Source organism: Dermochelys coriacea, chromosome 1, assembly GCF_009764565.3.
Source record: "Dermochelys coriacea isolate rDerCor1 chromosome 1, rDerCor1.pri.v4, whole genome shotgun sequence".
Lineage (NCBI taxonomy): Eukaryota > Metazoa > Chordata > Testudines > Dermochelyidae > Dermochelys > Dermochelys coriacea.
The window spans coordinates 328,419,713-328,437,821 of record NC_050068.2 but is presented as its reverse complement, the minus strand read 5'-3'; the positions used below and the strand labels follow the sequence as shown (position 1 = coordinate 328,437,821).

Here is an 18,109-nt window from a genome sequence, read left to right as displayed (position 1 = left end):
AGTTCATTCAATCTTTGCCCTTCTTAAGTAAAGTTTATCTCAAAGGTCCCACACAAGTGAATTATTTCAATTAGTTGGTTACAAGTGCTATGATATTACTGTTACATGTTCAGTGATAAAATTAAGAAGGTAATTGACTGAGAGAAATTCCATCCAAGACTATTAAAGGGAATCTAGGGAGAATGACATTCCTCTTGTAAAGTACTGACTTTAATATGCTGAGTGCACAGATGGAATATTTTATATTTACTATTTGAATATGAATTCATATTTAAAATTTAGATCTGCTTTTTAACTAGTTGACATGGAAATGTCTTTTTTTAATGTTTTTTTCTGCTGCAAACACAGAGTATCTATAGCAAAAGAGCACATCCACAGGCTTTGTTTGTTCTGCTTTAACCTTGTGAGTCATAGCGTCCACACAACTCTGTACTTTTTCAAAATAGCTGCCCAACATTCTGCACAGATATCGCATGCTGCAGTTTTCTACTGCTAGGCTCTGTGCAGTCTTGGATTTTTCTCACAGTGCACTGGGAGATACCTACCTGAATCGACTTGAATTCAGGGGTTTGGGGTCAAATTAAACTACTCCTACAATTCCTCTCCTGGCATTCCATAATTTAATAATCCGTGTTTTTTAACCATTGTCATTTTTGAACTGCTGTCAGGCAACATAGAAAAAACACAGCTGAGCACCACAATCCTGACCATCGTTAATATGAATAGGCTCCTCCACGTGCATTAGTGTTCACGCAGCTGGATGACTTTGGATGGGTTGTGTAGGAAAATAGGCCACATTAGATACTGGTGAACTTTGGTGTTAAATTGTGTTGGGATATTACCATAAGCAATAGGCTCAAAGCATGCGACCAAAAAGAATGAGATCATGAGAAAGAAGAGCGGTTGTGGTGTTAAACTTGCAGTGACCCTTTGAAATATCAGTGTTACCTCATTTAAGATTTGGGCTGAAGTAACAGAAATAAAACAGTTCATTGGGTATCAGGTGTAGTAAATAATTGGCAATATAAGAAACTGCTTCCTCCGGCTTTAGCTAAGGTTGGATAATTGGCAATGACATCATTTGTTTGTTAAAGGGTATAAAAAAGTAAACTCTTAAAAGGTTCATTGCTAATACCTGCCTGATCAAGTTGGAGCTGACCAATATGTACTCCTGAGTTTAGCCCATTTGTAAGTATTTTGATCAAATGCATATACAATGTTTTGTCGCTCTTTGGTTGTAGTAAATTGCTTATTTAGGGTTTTCAAATGTGTTTAAAGCAACTGCATAAATACCATTCAGTCTTTGGATTTAATAAAGGAATTTATGATTAAATTATTATTCATGCAGGATATTACCATTACACTAATTCCAGCAGGTTAGGAGACAGCCACCATAATGCTGTGATTTGAGTAGAGGAGGAGATGGGGATGAAATCAAACAGTTACTTCTGTAGGCCATTTTCTTAGTGGGGCTTTACTCAGTGCAAAGCTGCTTCTGGGTTCAGCAAACAAGCACTGACTGGTGGAAAAAGATAGTGCTGCAGACCTAGAATGACCAGTTGTGGTGGCAGAGCTTCAGGAGGTCAAAGGCTACTTTCCTAGAAGTCTTCAGAATTCATCCCAGTACTGCCATGATAGAACATCCAACATGAGGGTGCCTCTCAAAAGGGAGACAAATGCAGCCATCACCTCCTGGAGGATTACTACCGCTGATTACTACCGGTCAATAGCTAATGAGTTTGGTGCTGACAGATCAATTGTCATGATTGTCTCGATTCCAAGCCCCATTGCTCTAACCACTAGACCCACTGTTCTACAGGTTCATGTGGAAGCATGAGGCATGGCTGCTATAATGGCTGTATACTTGCCATGAGCTAGAATCACAAAGATGTGCACATGCCAGCATTTAAATGGGGAAGTGACATCCGTTGAAGATGACAGTGTAACAACAGAGGGCACACAGGTACACAGGCCAATCCAAGTGAGAAGCTATGCAGTATGGGATAGCAGTAGAAGGATTACCAGAAGCCAAATCGTTCATCTAAAATATGACAGCTGCTATATGCATCCATATAAACATTATCCCAAAAAAACTCATTCCAGTATAGAAATTATTTTACTCCCAAAGCAGATTAATTAAAATGGTATAAGATGCCAGATAATTAATAATAGAAAAGGCATAAGATTTCTGTCCATTTTGCTAAAGGAGCAGCTCCACTAGCTCAAGGCTGACCAGGCTCTCTTTTCTAACCTACACTTCATTACCACTTATAGTCTTCATCCAGAAGCTAGTGTCAGTATTTATTGATTCATTTTACTGATAATTACACTGCCCTTGCAGTAAGTCAAAGAACGTCAAGGTGACCGTGATGCCATCTGACTGCAGTATGTCTGTAATGTCACAATACATTTGTGTCTGCTAGTCATTCAAAGACAGATATATAAAGAGCATGAGTATGTTTAAAAAGCAGACTATTGACTTTATTAGTAATCTGTTATGTAACATGTTTCATTACTCCCTGTATTATATATCTGATACAATGTTATTGTCATGGAGAATGCTATTTATATTTTCCACCATTCCTAGTAAACTATTACTAATAACTGCTTACATTTGCATAGTACCTTTTGCCATAAAGGTTCCAAAACCACTCTAAAAGCTTTAAACTCGATATAAGAACAATTTCCCCACCATTACTGAAATTCAGAATTCACTAGATATTCTAGCTGAGTAAGTTTTACTGTTGTAATTACAGGGGGAAATTTAGGCAAGAAATTACCCAAGTAAAATTACTCAAGTTAGCATTTTGCAAGGACACCATGACCAACACCCAATGTCTTTTGATACTTATGGTACTTAATAGTACTGAGTCCTCAGTGTTACATCACATCTGAAAAATAACTCAAACCATCAGGATACAGTGCTTCAGGGATCAAAACTGGAATATGTTTATCAACTCTTCTGGGATGAATGAACACTATTGGATTTCCTATATCACCTTGATTTCTCTTGTCTAAGCACTAACTTAGCCCAAGCCTGCTGAACTCATGAGATAGATGGTTTGGCTAGAGGCCATCTTTGGTTTTAATACCTGCATTACTTTTGACTGCTGCTAAAAGTCAGATGGGTATTACAGTATGGTGCCTGGTTTGAGTTTCATAAATCCCTATCTTTTAAGTAAATTTATATTTTAATATCAATTTTTTAAAGTAAAAAAATGTTTTATTTAAGAAAATTTCTAATATGGTTTATTCCACGCACTGAATAAATTCCATAGCCTTTGACATATAGATTACCTTCAGATTTATCCAATAGACAGCTGGATTTTTATACGTCTTATTTTCATCTTTGAGCCTTTTTCATTAATCTATTCTCAAATTTCAGCATACATTTAAAAAATATGAAAAATATGTATATATTGATTACAAAGCTGAGGAGTATTAGTTTTAAAATAAAAGATTTCATGTTCCTTGCCCTGCTTTGGTAACAGCAGTTACTCAACAGAAATGAAAACTAAATTCTAGGAAGGGTTTACACAAAGATATTCCTTTTCACATTAAAGAAACTACAGTGCAGTTTTCTTATATACTAACTTGTAAATTAAGCATAAAATAGTGTTGAAAAATTATACCTAAATTACTCAAGTTTTTCCGCCTCCAATTTATTAAGAGTCATCAAGATATGTAGTTAATTATTCTTTTCACAAGTGCTATGCACAGACATATAGTAATAATAAATTTTAGTTTACAGGCTATGAAAAAGGATTTAACAAGAATAGGAAATAGCAGGATGAACATTACTATAATTTCTTGTTTCAGAGTAGCAGCCGTGTTAGTCTGTATTCGCAAAAAGAAAAGGAGTACTTGTGGCACCTTAGAGACTAACAAATTTATTAGAGCGTAAGCTTTCGTGAGCTACAGCTCACTGCATCCGATGAAGTGAGCTGTAGCTCACGAAAGCTTATGCTCTAATAAATTTGTTAGTCTCTAAGGTGCCACAAGTACTCCTTTTCTTTTTATAATTTCTTATAAACTATAAACTGAACAGTATTCCCACTTTAAGTCTTGGAAACTTTTTATGTTTTAAAAACATAGCTGCCTGATCTTCCTCAAACATAACTGCCTGATCTTCCTCATGCCAGCTTCCACTTGTAACCCTTCAATGTTGTATATGCTTTTGGTGCAGTAACACCAGCAAACACACCTGACAGATTCCTAAAAGCTTTGTTCAGATGTGGAACTGGACTTGACCCCTTGACAGACTGAACCTGGCCCTTGTTGCTGTCCTTCTCACCTGGCAGAAGGGTTACATATGCACATGTGCCTGTTTGCAATGCATATTTTTGTCCATAAAATATTTAAGGGTGTCTACATTTGCAATTGCAGGAACTTGATCTAAGTAAACTACTGTCTTCGTAATAGCCAAGCTGTGACCCTTATATGCCCACACACAGTTCGGAGGGGATCTGGCAGAAGGGGTCAATCTTATGGGGGAAAAAGGCATGAGAGTCTGTGCCTACTACAGCACGCTCCCCTCCAGAACATGGAACGGAATCCAAGATTCCTGAGACTCACCATTCCTCTGCAGTCAGCAAATATCTGTGAAAACCACTGGCAAAGTGTGTATCTCATCCCCTTCTAGAGGATGCAACCTACTATTGCTGTAAGTTACTCTGTTAGTTCAAGTGCCAGAGGTCTGCGTAGTGGATCTAAGAGTTCCAACTCCGCTGATGAACCATGGGGATATTAATCTGATGCCACATGATGGAATTTCTGTTTTTTAAATTTACTTTTTTAAAAAAGATAGGTAATTATGCAGAAATTAATTGACTGAACATTAAGGTTGCAAAGTTAAGCAGCCAAAGCCAACATTAATTCTGCCCCCTTGTGCAAAAACATAATGAAATATACTTTAATTACCTGATCACATCCTATATTTTCCCCAGAACCCCTACTTCATTCAGTGCGCAGGATGGTCTTAATTTAGGGATGAATGAGGGTTGTGCAGCCAAAGAGGCTGTTGCCTGTTGGACCCAGGCCCCATTTGTTGCAGAAGTTGGAAGGTATGTAGTGAATGGGGTGGACTATTGCAGGAAGAAAAAGGATGGTTTTATGGTTAAGGCAGTTGAATGCTGCCCTGAAGAATGGATTCTATCACTGCCTCTACCACAGAGTTCCTGTGTGACGCTAGGCAAGTCACTTAAACCATATTTTTCACAGGGGACCATTAACTGTGTCCTCCTCATTTTCCGGATGGCCAATTTCATAGCGTGGGGTCTGATTTGCAGACATGCGAAGCAGTTAGGGCTGCAGCTGAAGTCAGTGGGAACTGCACTTTGAACATACAAAGTATTATATATTGGTAAAACTTGGCACCAAAATTAGTAAATATTTTTTATCTCAATCCCGCTGCACCTCAACTCCCCGTCTGAAAAATGGAGATAATAATACTGCCTTACCTCACGTCACTGTGAGAAAGATAAATTAATTAATATTTGTGAAGCATTTGGATATTATAGTGATGAGCTCCACAGAAAAGCCCAGGAGGAAATTAAATTTTGCTCTGAAGGCAGAATTATTGAATAGCATGCAGTAAACAAGGCCTAACACATTAACAATGAGGATAAAATAAAATATTGAATAACTGTTCATTAAGTAAACTCTCCCCATTCTTTGCACTGAATGAGGCAAGGTTGCTGTGGGAAAAAGTAGTAGGTGATTATGTAATTAAAGAATGCTTGATAATGCATATGCACAAGGGTCTGAATTAGGGTTGTACAGGCAACTAGTGTTTCCTAACTTTTGAGTTCTAGAATTGGCAGCCTTGATGTTCTACTCACATAGTTGCGCGCCATATATAATCAGACAGAAACAGTAAAGTGAAACAGATATCAGCAGTCCCTACTGGTCATCTACCTAGTCATTATACTAGCCATCTATACTAGTCATCTGTACTAGCCATTGTACTTTAAACTACACATTTAACCAACAAAGTCTTTTTTTTTTAAAAAGGATTTCTTTATTTTTACGTAATTTACATTAATCAGAATGTTGCATTAATCAGAATGATTAATGAACTATTACCATTTGTCATCATCTGTGACAAAGGCCTATTGATGGTTCACTATTCTGTGTCAGCAATCCTTGTCAGACCTGACATAGTCACCACACTTAACACTGTTGTCATGATACATACCCAAAAGGTGGCATATAATATATCACTGGAAAACTCACTTATTAATATACTTATGTGATGCATATATGGGGTGTGTACAAACAGTTATGGATATGTGCTAGAATTATGTTATTAAAATGTGTTTGGCAAGCAATGTATAAGTACCGTCTGCCTTAGACAAAGAAATGTATATTTGTTTGTCTGTACAGCCTGATCATCAGCCAAAGACCACGAAGGGCCATTTACACATAAGGTAAACAAAGCTATCATAGTGTCTCCACCTCAGCAGGAAACAGAAACTTTATCTGGGCTATAAAAACATGGGGTCTGAACCTCAAATGATAAGTAATTGAATCAACTGTCTGTATACAATATTACTGTATTATAAAAGTATATCATATATAAGGTCTTATAAAAGCTAATGGCACAGTGGTGATTAATATGACTGTGAAATGTACATATTAACACTATATGATGAAATATGGATACTCAATGGTATTATGCTTTAAAGTCGGTGACCAAACACAGAGAAAAACAGGTTATCCTCCCCACCCCCGATAGAAGGAAAGGTAGCACTGTGGAACCAGAACAATTGAAGCCCTATTTACATATGAATCAGCAGGGAATGGGAAATTCAGCATGAGAAAGAGAAAGGTAAGAACAGCATGAGGTCATCCTGACTCTGGGGACAAAACAATGAGTTTGGGAAGATAATAATCTTATAATAAGGAGAGAGAAATGGCATTAATCTCTGGACAGACACCAGGGGCCAGAGCTCTTGCAAGCTGAGAAAGATGGGCCATTCAACCAAGGGGACTGAAGTCTCTGGGAACTGAATATATGTGAGAAACCTGCTTAGGCAAAGATCTTTCACTTAGGAAGACAATGGAAACCAGCACCTTGTACTTCTGTGAAAGGTCCTGACTGAGAGAACACCAGCCATGGCTGGAAAGAAAAAGACCATTAAGAAGTCTACGTTGAACCAAGGCTGTAGTTTGTTGAGTCACATCTTAGCTACTAGAAAGCATACTTTTACTTTTGTTTGTTTGTGAAATTTTCTAACTTTATTCCTTCTACTTGGTATCACTTAACCTATGTCCATTTGTTAATAAACTTGTTTTAGTTTTACAATAAACCAATTCAGTGCTGTGCTTGAAGAGAAAGGTGTATTTATCCCAGTTAAGTTAATCAACTGTAATGTGCTTTTAAAAGGAGCAAGCGATCCTTGCTATTTCTCTGAGTGTTCCAGGAAAGGGTGGGACACTTGAGGGCAGATGGCTTTGGGAAAGTTTGGGACTAGTAGTGTCTTGGGATCACTTCTGTAAGTAGTAACCAGAAGCTGGTGGAAACCAGGATGGAACTGCTGTGTTATAGGCAGGCTGCTGGGATCAGAGTGCTGAACCAGGGCTGCACAGCACACAGACTCAGGGAACTGCATGCTAGTTGGCTGGCTGTTGGTGTCCATGCTTTGAGCCACAGCAGCAGAGCATTAAAGGCACCCAGGGTTACAAGGCAGGCAGTGACACAACCCCTTACTGATCTGGACTGCACCCCAAAACATGACAGTCACAAACCCATTACAATGAAGCGTTGTAAAATACCTGTTACTGAATTCCTCATTTTATTGTAATAATTTTACTAGATTTATAACAGCAAAAGGAATTCTCCAGTCATTCCAAATGTTAAAGCAGTGCTCTATTAAATGCTTTTATTAAAAATTAAAATGCAATAAAACTTCAAAAATGCTCTATTTGTTCACCTTAATATATTCTGGGTCATCCCCAGGGAGAACAACAGATGTATCAAATAGTTGGAGAAGCACCACTATCTAATAAACATGCATGCCAAATTGACCCAGGATTGGCCCCAGTACAACTGTTTACCACTTTGGCTTTGGCTATGTAAGCTTCTTGTAAACGCTTTCTCATTTGAAAACCCTGGGGCTCCTTTACAAACACTGTATCATCCCACAAAATAGTCTGCCTCCTTCCCATTTGTCCAACCAGCTGATCAAATTATCTGTAAAACATTAAGTGCTGCCTGAGGCTATTAATCTCTTACCTGCTACTCTGTAACACGACAAAGATCACAAATAAACACAATTTTATGCATTCCTCATTTTGAGAAAGGATAAGTCTTGTTATCTTTGATGTCACTACCTTAAGACATATTAAAGGGTACAGTCACAGGTATATGAAAATTATAGAAAACTACTTTCAAAGCTTTTACTGCTAGAGAGAGATTTTACAAAAAACAAAATATGGACTTGATTCCATCACCCTCACATACATGAACTTAGGTATCTTATTCTAACATCCTCACCTTACTCCACCACTCCATAGGACTACTTGCAGAATAATGTCAACATGAGTGAGGGTGATGGATTAGGGCCCTAATCAACTAAAAGAATCCAACCTTAGATTTTTTTGCATAATCTTTTTTCCCAATTATCCTCCTCTCTATTGCTGGGACAGTTAGAAGTACAATTGCATTGGAAGAACCTCCAGTCTTTTAGCAAGCAGAATATTCAGAGATCACAGTACTCCATTTGTGGATTAGGTGAACCCAAGCAATTATTATCAATTTTATGATTATGAAAATATACTGGATTAAAAAAATCAAATTCTATATGTAATGCGTATGACAGGAGTCAGGCACTTTTCATAGGAAGGGCCAACTTCTGACTGTAAGTACATTAAATAGGAATTGACAACACCATGACATTTTATCTTTAAAGTTTTCACTGTCATTATGGTTCTGGTACAGAATGTTGACAATGAGAGGAATCTTAAAACTATATTCAAATGTAAACTTTCTTGACCAATGTCAGCTTGGCATCAACTCACACTTTAATTACTGTTAACAGATTCTCCCAGATATGACTGCTATACAGATATTTTATCTTACTGTTAATTAGTAATTATGCTTTGGCAGGAGAAACACTGTTTCTTTCCAATTATTCCAGAACTCAGTGATTATTTAAAGTTGGCTAATTAGCAGTGGACGGCTGGTACATCTTCTGGGCAAATTGTGTTTGATAATCCCTATTAAAATATACATGGTGGTAGTTGACTTGTAACAAAAAAAAAAGTGGCAGTTCAAAGGGTATTAGATACAGCACAAGACAAATGGGGGCCCATTAAAATTTCCCCAACTGTTCTAATGAGAATGCCGAGGGTAATTTCTTCCTAGTTTACCATCTGTTTGGTTTCTGGCATGTATCTCTGGTGTGAAGGGAGGGTCCTGGAGCCCATTTGGCTTGTCACAAAGTAAACTAGGGATCTGAAGCAAGTTCAGTAGTTCACAAAGCAGCTCTCCAAGAGCAATGTTATGTGCGTAGCTGAAAACTTTTTTAAAAAATAACATTTTACTGAATATTCCCTACTTTTTAAAGCTGTGAGTATAGCCATTGGGGAAAAAATTCATAGGCTCACCTATGCATAAAATTCAACAACTGGCTTTTTTCCATCTCTTATAATGGTAATGGGATATGTTTTTCCTTTATCTAGAGCTGTAAGCTAAAACATTACTCCACAAATATCTATATTTGAGCATAAGTCTCTGAAGGGTAGGTAGTGATCCTAATACACAGCTCAGTGTAGGGGCAGTGGAAGTGCCCTGCTGCACTAGAAGCTCTCAGATTACTCCTTGGCAAATTCTGTGCAACTGCAGTGCAGCAGAAAAATGACCCCTGCAAAATGGTTTCTGCAGGGAAGCAAAGAGAAGCTGCACCAGTGCTTCCCTTAGCTGCAGGAAGCTCTGCAGCATGGGGGTGGGGGTGTCTGGGTGCGGGGGGTTGAGGCTGGGGGGGGAGGGATTTCAGGTGCAGGGTTGAGGCTCAGCAGCAGTGTTGTTGCTGGGGGGTCCAGATACACCAAGGTTGGGTGGACAGAGGGAGCAGCTCCCTGTAGAGTGACCCCTCCCCCCACATGCACACCTGGAACCCCCCCCACCAAACCCCCTCCATATCAGGAGGCCCCAGCACCCAGACCACCCCCCCTGCACAGAGCCCTCCAAACTCCCACCCTGCCAAGCCTCACCCCTTGCATCATGAGCCCCCATCCCACCAAGTCCCACTTCCCCCCACACTAAGCCCTAACCACGTTCACCTCGCCCTGCCTTGCAGAGTCACATTCCCCCTGCACCCAGAACCCTGCACCAAACCCCCGTGCACCCAGATTCCCCCCGCACCCAGAACCCCCACCGAGCTGCCCATACCCAGATTTCCCCACATAGAACCCCAGTACTCTTGAAGGAATTCTGCGTCGAAAAATTTTTAAATTTAAAATTCTGCAAAGTTTGAATATTTTAATTGTCAAAATAACATAGAAACACAATAACAATATAATCACACTATTTTCAATTATTTCGGTAATTTATTTCAAAACACTTGTCAGCAAATAATTGAAAATGGTGTGATTATATTGTGTTATTTTGACAAATAAAAATGCAGAATTTTGCAGAATTTTAAAATGTGTGCAGAATATTTAATTTTTTAGCACAGAATATTAAATTTTTTGGTGCAGAATTCACTCAGGAGTATCAGATGAATTGTGATTGAAATGGGTCCAATTCCTATGATGGCTATATGGAGCACAAATCAGAATGACTCCAACTGCATGCTCTTACAGGGTGCAGCATGCACTCCAGACACCTCATGCACTCCACTGTCTTCCTCCTCTCACTCCCCCAACCCCCATTCCTGATATAACTTGAGTCCAATTCCCAGTCCCTCACTCTCACCAAACCCCACATCAAATCTCCAGTTTCCTACCTGTAATTTTCACCCCTCTTGTGTCTCCCTCCTTCTCTTTTAAAAGAGAGTGCAGAAGGTCTTGTAGCGTCCCAATAGGGTCACTCATTGCATGCTGAAGCCTTCCAGTTCTTTGCTCCTCAAAGTGCAACACCTCTTTGAAGGGAAATGTCAGAACAAGAGATTTCCTGCTTTACAGCTTTGCATAAGAGGTGCAGTCCTGGGGTACAAGTAACCATAAAACTGAAGGGTGCAATAAGCAAATATACTAAGATGTAGCAGTAAGGCCATCATCCATGTTAATGGATTCCAAGGCCAGAAGGCACCATTGTGATCGTCTGACCTCCTGCATAACACAGGTTGTAAAATTTCCCCAAAATAGTTCCTAGGGCATATCTTTCAGCACAACATCCAACCTTGATTTAAAAATTGTCAGTTGGGCCCTCATACATGGGGAGAGGGATAGCAGTAGAAGAGGGGTAAGGAATATAATCAAGGATGAAGATGGGTCCCTAGGGAAGGATATTTGAGGACTAGAAGGGGAGTTGGACAAGGAGGGAATCCTGGAAAGGACAAGGAAGGAGTGTGGAGACTTGAAGATAAACAACACTAAAATGAAAATTGAGCTGAGCCCAGAAACACAAACTGCACTAATTGAGGACTAATGGTATAAGTGATGATACAGAAAGATGCAGCTTGAGATATCTTTAATGAACTAGTATATGCCAGGAGATCTCACAAGGAGAAAATAATTCATATTAAAAAGTAGGTTTAAAGCTTATTTCTGTGCTGAAAGATTCTCACAGCCTGCTTAGTCAGGCATACAACACATATTTCTGTCTTCTCTCAGTTCTGATTTTAGCTTTGCAGTTCATGTCTAACTGAGTCTGACCAAAGGTTCTGTTTAGGTCAATGGACAAAGATTTAGGACCTTCGTTACATTTTACCCAAATCAGCTCACTCATTCCTTCCTAACACGATTGTTAGACGAATTTTCAAATTAATATTTTGATAAGATGGTAAAGTCCACACAGGAAAGCAGAAATGACTCATTCACTTGGCCAGAGAATATATGTTTTATGCCTATAAACAAAGAAACCTAACCCCTTTGGAATAAACCTATCAGTATAACCCACCCCTACCCCCCCACACCTCCAATGATTCCAAAGAGAGGAAACTAACTTAGGGCTTGTCGTCACTGCATTGCCACCGTGAGCTACAACTTGAGTTTGACCCTAACCTGACCACACACAAAAATCTCTAGCTTTAAGTGGTGCAGCAGCTTGAGTTACCCACCCCCCATCAGTTGCTAATCCAGTCACTCTGTGTATCTTCAGAGTTGTCTTGAAGTGTGGCCACTCTCATCTAAGCTAGGCTAGCTTGAATGGAGTGACATGAGTGGAGTAACTTGAGCCAACTGTCGCAGACAAGAACTAACAGCATTTGGGTCTCTAGCAAATGTTTTTCTAAGTTAGGTAGTTAAAAGATAATTATCGTGACAGCATGAAAGATAGAGAGAGCTATTGGAAAAATTTCATAGATTTTATCACCAGACAGGACCATTAAGATAGTCTAGTCTGACCCCCTACATAACACAAGCTATAAAACTTTCCCCTAGTAATTCATGCAGTAGAGAGAATTTTATCCCAGGGTTTCCCAAACTTCGGACGCCGCTTGTTCAGGGAAAGCCCCTGACAGGCTGGGCCGGTTTGTTTGCCTGCCGCGTCCACAGGTTTGGCCGATCACAGCTCCCACTGGCCGCAGTTGGCTGCTCCAGGCCAATGGGGGGTGCGGGAAGTGGTGCGGGCCGAGGGGCATACTAGCTGCCACTTCCCGCAGCCCCCATTGGCCTGGAGCGTCAAACCGCAGCCAGTGGGAGCCGCGATCGGCCGAAGCTGCGGACGCGGCAGGTAAACAAACCGGCCCGACCCGCCTGGGGCTTTTCCTGCACATGCGGCGTCCCAGGTTTGGGGAACACTGTTCTATCCTACTACACAGATAAACCCTACCAAGCCCAGTGTCCTAGTTTTCATCCCTCCAGTTCTTGTAAGGGCCAACTTCTGTCAAGTTTCTTCTCCACAAAACGCCACACACAAAAGTCTCCAAATTGACGTTTTTAGGCCTCACACAGTCTCAGCCAATTTTTTTTTTTAAGTTCAGTTCCGTATGTACTATGACAATCCCACCCACATATGATGGACAGATAGGTAGATCTGCTTCTCCAATAACATTCTGTTTCATTTTTCTTTTTGTTATCAGCCTTCCTAGCAATGTGCTTTATATTTCTTTCAAAAAGTAAACACATGCCATTGTCTCTGTTGTTACTTTGCTTCCAGTGACCCTGAAATACATTAAACATTGTGGCTTATATATTTTTAAAACTACTTCATTCCTCTAGGATCTGATCCTACAATGTACTGATTGCTATTGGGGAGGCCTTCACCACTTCACAGGGTAAGTTCCCAAATGAGCCTAAAAACTAAATGCTGTTATCACCATTGCTCTCATGGTTCTTTTTTACTGCCAGTGTTAGGAGAGAGCACAATAGCATCAGGTCATCGTGATCATCCCAATGATTTTCTTGAATTTATATTTAAACTTAAGAGCAAGCAAAGAAAAATAGCAATTAAAAATTAAATGAGATTTTATCTAAAATGCCATTTAAACAACTCTGCTCAAATAACACAATGAGCCCTACAGTTTGAATGGTTAAGCTGCAGCTCAAAAGACAGGTCAGAGATGGAAACATTTTTTCTGCAACGCATAAAGGGATATTCATAATTAAACAGCGGACTTCCTCAGGGCATCGTGTTTTAGTATTCATATCGACAAGAAAAATGAGATATTTCAAACTATGCATGACTGATTTTGCAAATCTTCTGCTTTAATTTTTTTCTGGCCTTTAGGCTTTGAGATCCTTTTGGTCAGGAGTGCACACATTTTAGAGAGTCTTGTTATTGAGTCTTTTTAACTACTATCCCAAGAATATGTTAACACTTAAAGAGTTAGGTTTAGAAAACGATATCTGACACGTAAAAAAGAGATCAAGTTTTGTTTTGCTGTGTTGTGTATGTTCTAAAAATACTGGGCACAGTGAGGAGCACAACATAACACACACATTTTATGTATGATAATGCCAATGAAGAAATTTAGGGAAAATATATTTGCCTTTTTGTAAATGACCAATCCTGCTTAGACCCTATTAAATATCTTACTTAACCATCATTCTTAGTTAGACCTAGTTAAACATAATATTTTCTGCTTACTTTTGTGAGTTGTTAGGAAATTACTAATATTCTCTGATGTTTGATTTAAACTACTTAACATTTCATACTGCAGTATTATAGTTGACAGTAAACTGGCCATCACAGAAATTTGAGATATGTACATAAACCCTATACAATCTCTATCATTTACAGTTTTTAAACCAAATATGAAGGTACCTCATCTACACCATGGATCTGGATATAAAAAATACTATACAACAATGGTACTCAACCTCCAAGAGCCATCATACAAATTAGTTATGCCCTAACTTCAATTTACAATGATTTCAGCTCTGCAGTTCTTCTAAACAATGAAATTGTTCTTCACCTCCATCCCTTCCATTCCGGACACTGAGAGAGAGGGACCATGTTCCTTCCCCACTGAAAGGAAAGGTAGTTTCCTTTCTCTTTCACTCCATCCTACCTACCCTCTATGCCTCTTCTGAGTATCACTACTGATGAGGAAGCTCCTTTTCTTCTTCTTCCAGCAAACATAGATTCCAGTGACTCACAGTTTGGTACATGATTCCCATACTGTCTCAGGCACCATAGAAAGTACCTGTGATATTTGCATTTTGCCTCTCTCTGAATGGTTCTTATGCAGAGCAAGAAGACACACAAGCTACGTGGAGTTGGGATGGGTGAAAATGGTGCTGTTTGATAGCTACCATCGGTGAATATTAATGAACCAATATTTGGTGTTAAAAGCTTTTTTAAAAAATTGGGCTATTTTATGTTTTGGAGGTGAAACAGACAAGTCATAGACTCAATGATTTTGTTTAAGAATGATAATAACCTGCTATGTATGTTTGCTATCCGAAAGTTACCAAGAAGTTATAAGAGTAATGTTAATAATGTGCATTGTAACAGAAAGTGTTACATCCTCCTAATTATTTAAGAGTCTTATAAACAAGGTGTTTACAGTTTAGCTATAAAATGTACACAAACATACAAACAGGTTAGTGCAAACGCAAAATATGTATTTTTCTCTCATTCAGATATGCTGCAGCATAACTACCCATTTAGCGGATCAGAGATATATTTATACTGCAGGCACTGCTTTTACATCTGTTTTAGTAAATTAAGCGCCAATTATTTGTTTTCAGAAGCAAGGGCCATAATAAAGTTAAGTCTTACAGAGTAAGTAACTGTGTCAGTAAAAGACCATCAAGATAAAGTAGAAGATTGGATGCAACAGCTACATCTCAATGAACAGATAAAGTTAAAGGTCACAAATCATCATAGTACCAAAAATGTCCATTCTATTTTGTACAAAATGTTCTTGGTTGGAGTTAATGACTGTAGAGACATTTGTTATCTGAGAATAAGTAAGAGTTCTTATTTTTTTTAAAAAATCACCAAGTCTTGACCAAATATAGAGAGTTTATGTATTACAAGCCATTTATAAAAGTTGTAAAACAGACAAAGAAACAAAGGTAAAGGACTCATACTGTGAAAAATTTTGGCAGCAGAAGATGAAACCATGCAAACTGGATTTACCAGTAGTGGGTTTCTCCCAACTCTGCATATGTGATTTGATTGCATATGCATCTTTGTGATTTTCACTTAGTCTACTTTTAGAATCTAATTTATATTAATGCAGAAAATGCTTCCAAGAGATGAACTGAAAAACAGGTGGCTGCAAATTATTCATACACACTTGGGGCAGGATTTTCAGAAGTGCTCTGCGTTGGCCTACTTCTACCATTGGCCTAACTTTTACCAATGAATTCAATGATAAAACCCTCAGAAAATTTGAAAATCCTCCTCCTTAATCTTTTACTAAAACTCTGGACAAAAATAATCAATCAGTCATATAATATATATTGAATGGAGTTTTGGTTTAAATAGAAAGCTATTGTTCAGTCACTGGAAAAAGTGGTTGACATTATTGCCCAGCAGAGTTGGTTTTCCAATCTGTTGCTTTATGAATTAAATGCTTCCAGTTAAATGCTGCACATTATACCATTTAGAAATGACTGTTTTCCTTCAGTTACTCTGCGGAGGCTTCTCTTTCAGTTCATATGATTCTTTCAGCAAGTAGAATTGCTCCAGCAGTAATAGAAGCATCCACCTTAGATAAATATATGTGAAGTGTATGTGAAAACTGTTCTCACTTTTCACAGTTATTCCTCACATTTGTAGCGTAATCAACAGTCCCTTCCAGGCCAGGACTTATGGGAAACCTATGTGTTGATTATCAGCAGACATTGTGTTTAATTAATATTTAAGCTACGCTGCTACGGATAACTAGAGGGCCACCTAGCTATATCAACAGCCCGACTACAGAATCACCTTTTTATTCATTACAACTCGGTCCTGTCTCTTTTGTATTACCATGGACACAGTAATATTGACTAAAAAACTGTTTTTATTCAGAACAAATTTTGGAGTATGTGGGTGTAAGTAAATTATTTTCATATGCATAGGGGCAGCTGTTAGTGACTTCTCTATTCAAGTTGTCTAACACTTTCCATTACAAACAATTCTTGCAACCTTTTCTTTGAAGAACTCTCAGACCTCCATAGTTTGCTGCAGGCCTTTGAAATTCACCCATAAGAACCTCCTCCAGCTAAAAAAGTGCCTTTTCTTTGGCTCATGAAATTCTTCTGAAACCTTGTTGAGATCAAAACTGTTAAAAGTATCACCATTTCCCTTTTTTCACTTGCCTTCCTCAGGTAGCATGACAAAATTGTAACTGACTACAAAAATTCTAACACTGGATCCATGTTGCTTCCAAAACTCCAGCAGCACTGGGAGAATCTAGAGCAGCTGTGGGAGAATGAAGCAAGGAAAGAGTTGGGCTCCCCCAAGCAATCTCCTGGTCCTAACGTATGGCCCCAACTCTGGGTGGCACCTAATAGGGCAGGAGCTCTTACAACTCATGGTGGGGGGAGGGAAAAGTATGGTGTTTCCTCCATAACCCCCGCCCCTGGACCCAAACATGGTGCCAGCAGCCCATCACCCACTCTGGAGGCATGAGTCCCCCAGATCTGTGGGGTGGGGCGGAAGGGAAAAAGAGCCTGTCAGGGTTCCTTCCCCACCCTGAACTCTAGGGTACAGATGAGGGGACCCACATGAAAGACCCCCTAAGCTTATTTCTACCAGCTTAGGTTAAAACTTCCCCAAAGCACAAATTCTTTGCCCTTGAGGGGTACGCTGCCACCACCAAGTGATTTAACAAAGAATCAGGGAAAGTACCACTTGGAGTGCCTATTCCCCCAAAATATTCCCCAAGCCCTTACACCCCATTTCCTGGGGAGGCTTGAGAATAATATCCTAACCAATTGGTAACAAAGTGATCACAGACCCAAACCCCTGGGTCTTAGGACAATGGAGAAATCAGTCAGGTTCTTAAAAGAAGAATTTTATTTAAAAAAAAAGGTAAAAATCACCTCTGTAAAAATCAGGATGGAAAATAACTTTACAGGGTAACAGAAGATTCAAAAACACAGCAGAACTTCCTCTAGGCTTAGTTTCAAAGTTACAAAAAACAGGAATAAACCTCCTTCCAGCAAAGGAAAATTCACAAGCAGAACAAAAGATAATCTACCACACCTTGCCTGGATTTTACTTACAATTTTTGTAATATTGAGAGACTTTTAGGATGATTTATAGGAAAAGGAGTTTTCTGACCTAATGCTTATCTGCTTCCCAAGAGAATACACAAAAACAAAGCCTTCCCCCCCACAAGTTTTGAAAGTATCTTCTTTCCCCATTGGTCCTTTTGGTCAGGTGCCAACCAGGTTATTTGATCTTCTTAACCCCTTACAAGTAAGGAGGAATTCTAGGCTACCCTTAGCTGTATGGTTATGACAGAGCCAATTCAGGATAATCCCCTGGATGACTACCCAATGGATGTAGCACATGGTGCCAGAGCCTGTTTTTCTCCTGCCTGGGGTAGCAGCCTAATCT

General features: G+C 39.1%; 1 protein-coding gene across 2 annotated transcripts in view; it reads right to left on the bottom strand.

The window, feature by feature from the left end:
• The window catches only part of RELN (reelin), a 455,243-nt gene that overhangs the window by 361,802 nt on the left and 75,332 nt on the right, over positions 1–18,109 (bottom strand). The window lies entirely within an intron of this gene.